The sequence below is a fragment of the Hyla sarda genome, unplaced genomic scaffold (genome assembly GCF_029499605.1).
Source record: "Hyla sarda isolate aHylSar1 unplaced genomic scaffold, aHylSar1.hap1 scaffold_630, whole genome shotgun sequence".
Taxonomy (NCBI): domain Eukaryota; kingdom Metazoa; phylum Chordata; class Amphibia; order Anura; family Hylidae; genus Hyla; species Hyla sarda.
This window is the reverse complement of record NW_026610645.1, coordinates 72,965-79,668: the sequence shown is the minus strand read 5'-3', so window position 1 is coordinate 79,668 and position 6,704 is coordinate 72,965. Positions and strand designations below refer to the sequence as shown.

The 6,704-nt window shown below is 44.7% G+C and overlaps 3 non-coding genes across 3 annotated transcripts; all 3 read right to left on the bottom strand.

Annotated features, from left to right (window-relative positions):
* Positions 1–643: 643 nt before the first annotated feature.
* On the bottom strand, positions 644–834 carry LOC130341899 (U2 spliceosomal RNA). Its single transcript, XR_008881653.1, has one exon. It is a non-coding gene; the product is annotated as a U2 spliceosomal RNA (small nuclear RNA).
* Positions 835–2,918: 2,084 nt separating this feature from the next.
* Positions 2,919–3,109, bottom strand: LOC130341898 (U2 spliceosomal RNA). The gene has a single exon (XR_008881652.1). It is a non-coding gene; the product is annotated as a U2 spliceosomal RNA (small nuclear RNA).
* A 2,085-nt stretch (positions 3,110–5,194) lies between these two features.
* On the bottom strand, positions 5,195–5,387 carry LOC130341885 (U2 spliceosomal RNA). Its single transcript, XR_008881643.1, has one exon. It is a non-coding gene; the product is annotated as a U2 spliceosomal RNA (small nuclear RNA).
* Positions 5,388–6,704: the final 1,317 nt, after the last annotated feature.

Here is a 6,704-nt window from a genome sequence, read left to right as displayed (position 1 = left end):
CCTCTGTACTTTGGTCTATATTGATGCGGGACATAGACAGCCAGCTGATGACCAATTCATTAGTGCAATGGATGGCTGGAAGCATTTGTCTTTGCCTTTGCAATACCACAGAAGCAATGCATGGTCAATGTACAGCAATGACACACCTGTGTGAACAGCCAGGAGACCCCCCCCCCCCCCATGTTATGTTACATAGTTACATAGTTAGTACGGTCGAAAAAAGACATATGTCCATCAAGTTCAACCAGGGAATTAAGGGGTAGGGGTGTGGCGCGATATTGGGGAAGGGATGAGATTTTATATTTCTTCATAAGCATTAATCTTATTTTGTCAATTAGGAACATTCAGCACCCACCCGCTATCAAGGCAGCTGCCTATCATGTCATGCCCTACCTGCACAGGTGTGCTGGCTACTCAAATGATCCAATTAAGGAGGCCATTTAGTCAGCAGCAGCAGAAGTCCTGTGCCTGGACGCTCCAACAGCGGCCAGACACAAGCAGAAGCAGAAGCAGCAGAAGCAGCAGCAGCACCACCTTTTGTTTTTTGGCTGCAGCAGCAGCAAGGCCCACAGGGCTGGCTAGCTGGCTAGCCAGCAAGCAGGTAGCAATGAAAGTAGGAATCTTTCTTTTTAACCCTGTAAGGGGGTGGTGCACTGTACCCGAAGATACTGCCATATCGGGTCAATGCATAGGGCGACGGAAGCAAGCTTCGAAATCGGCCCCCGTTCTCAAAAATCCATTTAATATATGGTCCCCAGATAGGGGACGTATCAGATATTAAACTGATAAGAACAGATACTACACTTGATCTTAGCCAAAAGGCCGAGAAGCGATAACCGTGAAAGGGGCGGGCCCAACAAGGTGCCCTTCATGGGCACTATCACTGCTTGCTGTCAGGGAGGCTGCCAGACAATTTTCCATGCACACTCTGGGCTGGGGGGCAGTCAACCACCAGTACACACAGCAGAACCTAAACCCATACCATTATTGCTAAGCAGCAAGACAGGGGCCCATTGCACTCCCACGGGGCCTTTTTAAATGCAATCCATAACCCGGATTTGCCAGGAACCCTTCTTACTCCTCCTACTTGCATGTGACACTGGGCTTAGGATCTGCATAGGAAACACACACACAAGCACACACCTACCTTTGTTGCCTGCAGATGCCTCCTTGGCTGTCCCCAAACGGTATCAAACCAACACCCACGGGAAGCTGTAAGCATAGAGGACATGCCTGCACCCCATTGGACTTACCTGTGTGGGTTAAACCCGGGTTATTTGACAACCTATGGCGGTGATGGTTCTGCTCAGGCAGAGCAGTGCTGATGCTCCTCATAAAGCTGTCGCTGCTGTGAAGGTTCTAGGTGACATCACAAATCCCTATGGTTACATACACAACAAAGCTGGGTTGTTGTTGTTTACACTCTGCAAGGCCTGTGGAAGTGAGTGACATCATAGCACTGTAGTTCTAAGGGGTCTAGATGGATGCAACAATCTCCTGTTGCTTCTATGAAGGCCATAATAGACGACATCACCAAACAGCTCCATAGTCACATACACAGCAAAGGAGAGATGTTGTTTACACCTAGTGATGTCAGTGGTATTGAGTGACATCACAGCACAGTGCTAAGGCTCCTGGGCCTGGACACAGCAGCGGCTGCAATATCTCAACGGAGAATACGTTTATATATATGTGTGTGTGTGCGCGTATATATATATATATATATATATATATATATATATATATATTTCTCCGCCGAAATCACTTTTAAACCCATTTCCACCTTTTTTTCCCTTCTCTTCCTCTTACTTTTTTTTCACGTTTTTTTACGTTTTTCTCCTTTTCGCCTCTTTTCTGGGCGTATTATTCTTCTTTTTCTTCTTTTTTTTTCGTCTAATGCATACCCCATCAGTGCAGCAATGCTTATTCAATACCGCCAGCAGATGGAGACACTGGGGGATAATTTTCTAAGGATTTATACTGATTTTTCCTGTCTGAATTTGTCGCACAGAAAGTTGCAGGCCAAATATGTGTGACATTTCTGCGACTTTAGCTTCTAGAGCATTTTTACAACATTATACATAGGTGCTGAATACATAAAAAGCGACTGTTCAGCGACAGACAAGTCGCATCGGCTGAAAGTAGGCCAGAATGTCAGTCCATGTTGGAGCAGGTTTAGATACAGTCTAAAGTATAGATCTCAAAGTCTGTGCACAGAATTTAGCAAGGGCCTCGCACCTTCTGATGCATCAGGTAGGTGCACAATAGCATAGCCTAACCCTCTGTACTTTGGTCTATATTGATGCGGGACATAGACAGCCAGCTGATGACCAATCCATTAGTGCAATGGATGGCTGGAAGCATTTGTCTTTGCCTTTGCAATACCACAGAAGCAATGCATGGTCAATGTACAGCAATGACACACCTGTGTGAACAGCCAGGAGACCCCCTTTCCCCCCCCCCCATGTTATGTTACATAGTTACATAGTTAGTACGGTCGAAAAAAGACATATGTCCATCAAGTTCAACCAGGGAATTAAGGGGTAGGGGTGTGGCGCGATATTGGGGAAGGGATGAGATTTTATATTTCTTCATAAGCATTAATCTTATTTTGTCAATTAGGAACATTCAGCACCCACCCGCTATCAAGGCAGCTGCCTATCATGTCATGCCCTACCTGCACAGGTGTGCTGGCTACTCAAATGATCCAATTAAGGAGGCCATTTAGTCAGCAGCAGCAGAAGTCCTGTGCCTGGACGCTCCAACAGCAGCCAGACACAAGCAGAAGCAGAAGCAGCAGCAGCACCACCTTTTGTTTCTTGGCTGCAGCAGCAGCAAGGCCCACAGGGCTGGCTAGCTGGCTAGCCAGCAAGCAGGTAGCAATGAAAGTAGGAATCTTTCTTTTTAACCCTGTAAGGGGGTGGTGCACTGTACCCGAAGATACTGCCATATCGGGTCAATGCATAGGGCGACGGAAGCAAGCTTCGAAATCGGCCCCCGTTCTCAAAAATCCATTTAATATATGGTCCCCAGATAGGGGACGTATCAGATATTAAACTGATAAGAACAGATACTACACTTGATCTTAGCCAAAAGGCCGAGAAGCGATAACCGTGAAAGGGGCGGGCCCAACAAGGTGCCCTTCATGGGCACTATCACTGCTTGCTGTCAGGGAGGCTGCCAGACAATTTTCCATGCACACTCTGGGCTGGGGGGCAGTCAACCACCAGTACACACAGCAGAACCTAAACCCATACCATTATTGCTAAGCAGCAAGACAGGGGCCCATTGCACTCCCACGGGGCCTTTTTAAATGCAATCCATAACCCGGATTTGCCAGGAACCCTTCTTACTCCTCCTACTTGCATGTGACACTGGGCTTAGGATCTGCATAGGAAACACACACACAAGCACACACCTACCTTTGTTGCCTGCAGATGCCTCCTTGGCTGTCCCCAAACGGTATCAAACCAACACCCACGGGAAGCTGTAAGCATAGAGGACATGCCTGCACCCCATTGGACTTACCTGTGTGGGTTAAACCCGGGTTATTTGACAACCTATGGCGGTGATGGTTCTGCTCAGGCAGAGCAGTGCTGATGCTCCTCATAAAGCTGTCGCTGCTGTGAAGGTTCTAGGTGACATCACAAATCCCTATGGTTACATACACAACAAAGCTGGGTTGTTGTTGTTTACACTCTGCAAGGCCTGTGGAAGTGAGTGACATCATAGCACTGTAGTTCTGAGGGTTCTAGATGGATGCAACAATCTCCTGTTGCTTCTATGAAGGCCATAATAGACGACATCACCAAACAGCTCCATAGTCACATACACAGCAAAGGAGAGATGTTGTTTACACCTAGTGATGTCAGTGGTATTGAGTGACATCACAGCACAGTGCTAAGGCTCCTGGGCCTGGACACAGCAGCGGCTGCAATATCTCAACGGAGAATACGTTTATATATATGTGTGTGTGTGCGCGTATATATATATATATATATATATATATATATATATATATATTTCTCCGCCGAAATCACTTTTAAACCCATTTCCACCTTTTTTTCCCTTCTCTTCCTCTTACTTTTTTTTCACGTTTTTTTACGTTTTTCTCCTTTTCGCCTCTTTTCTGGGCGTATTATTCTTCTTTTTCTTCTTTTTTTTTGTCTAATGCATACCCCATCAGTGCAGCAATGCTTATTCAATACCGCCAGCAGATGGAGACACTGGGGGATAATTTTCTAAGGATTTATACTGATTTTTCCTGTCTGAATTTGTCGCACAGAAAGTTGCAGGCCAAATATGTGTGACATTTCTGCGACTTTAGCTTCTAGAGCATTTTTACAACATTATACATAGGTGCTGAATACATAAAAAGCGACTGTTCAGCGACAGACAAGTCGCATCGGCTGAAAGTAGGCCAGAATGTCAGTCCATGTTGGAGCAGGTTTAGATACAGTCTAAAGTATAGATCTCAAAGTCTGTGCACAGAATTTAGCAAGGGCCTCGCACCTTCTGATGCATCAGGTAGGTGCACAATAGCATAGCCTAACCCTCTGTACTTTGGTCTATATTGATGCGGGACATAGACAGCCAGCTGATGACCAATCCATTAGTGCAATGGATGGCTGGAAGCATTTGTCTTTGCCTTTGCAATACCACAGAAGCAATGCATGGTCAATGTACAGCAATGACACACCTGTGTGAACAGCCAGGAGACCCCCCCCCCCCATGTTATGTTACATAGTTACATAGTTAGTACGGTCGAAAAAAGACATATGTCCATCAAGTTCAACCAGGGAATTAAGGGGTAGGGGTGTGGCGCGATATTGGGGAAGGGATGAGATTTTATATTTCTTCATAAGCATTAATCTTATTTTGTCAATTAGGAACATTCAGCACCCACCCGCTATCAAGGCAGCTGCCTATCATGTCATGCCCTACCTGCACAGGTGTGCTGGCTACTCAAATGATCCAATTAAGGAGGCCATTTAGTCAGCAGCAGCAGAAGTCCTGTGCCTGGACGCTCCAACAGCGGCCAGACACAAGCAGAAGCAGAAGCAGCAGAAGCAGCAGCAGCACCACCTTTTGTTTTTTGGCTGCAGCAGCAGCAAGGCCCACAGGGCTGGCTAGCTGGCTAGCCAGCAAGCAGGTAGCAATGAAAGTAGGAATCTTTCTTTTTAACCCTGTAAGGGGGTGGTGCACTGTACCCGAAGATACTGCCATATCGGGTCAATGCATAGGGCGACGGAAGCAAGCTTCGAAATCGGCCCCCGTTCTCAAAAATCCATTTAATATATGGTCCCCAGATAGGGGACGTATCAGATATTAAACTGATAAGAACAGATTTTTTTTTTTTTTTTTATAAACCTTCAGGTTTAGACTAAACACCACTTAGATAACGCGTCATTTTTGACTCATGGTGAAGTCTAACTCATCATTAGGTCATTCTTTATTTGTTCAAAGCAAATTCAAAACAAATTCAAATACCATCACCATTACACCCTTACAACATGTCTCCACTTCAAAAATTTCCATATCCCCTCTGCATCTATTTCACCTAATTTCTTTTTATCACGTAAATAAACGGTGTACAACCTATCCAGAATCATTCTTAAACTTCCTTCCACAGTCACATCTTTTCTCTTAAACACATATAAATTTCTAACATCCCACAAGACTTCCTTCACAATCGCCAACAACACAAACAACACTCTTTCATTCTTTCTTCCAATCATACTAAGACCAAACATCACAATCTCATATGACAACCTATTTATCCCAGTCAACTCCTTACACAACGGACCTATCCCTCTCCATACATTCTGAGCCATGTCACAATTCCAAATCACATGCATCACACTTTCAACCCCACTACAATCTTCCCTCGGACATATTTCACTCCTTCCAATACCTCTATTCCTTTGGAACTCTCTTACTGGTAAGGCTCCATGCAAACACTGCCATCCTATCTCTCTCTGTCTATTTGATATTCCATCTGTCATTAAACTCTTCCACACCTTAGACACATCCTGGCCTCTTACCATATTAATCGGACACTCCACCTCACTTGCGGCGACATACCCAAACACATTCTTCTTACTTTCAAACAACTCCTTTCTCACACCAATCAACCTATAACTCTCCAAAAACTTTTCCACATACAAATACCAACTCGGGCACACAAACGCATAAGGCACTCTCAAATCTCTCTCCAGCCAACCTAATTTGCATAACACACGCCCACCTAAATATCTCAACATACATGCAAAATTCTTTTCTCCTCTCATCATCCTTCTAACCGCAAACACCACATTCACCCCCAAATACACATCTAGATTTGGAAATCCCATTCCACCCTTACTACCATCCTTCATCACAACTTCTCTCCTCACTCTTTCCACTTTTGTACCCCAAAAAAACACAAACAAAATTCTTTTTAACTTCCTTAAAACCATATAACTTGGCGGAAACACTATTGCCACATACAATAAAATAGGCAATATTACACTTTTCACAACCAGCACTTTCCCAACCATAGACAAATCTCTCAACCTCCAAAGACTCAATTTTTTGGACACTCTCTTCTCTACATCATCCCAACTTTCTCTCCCATCCAATCTTTCATCCATTTTAACACCTAAAACCTGAATACCACCTTCAATATTATTCATACCCACATCCTCACTTCCTTGCATACTACC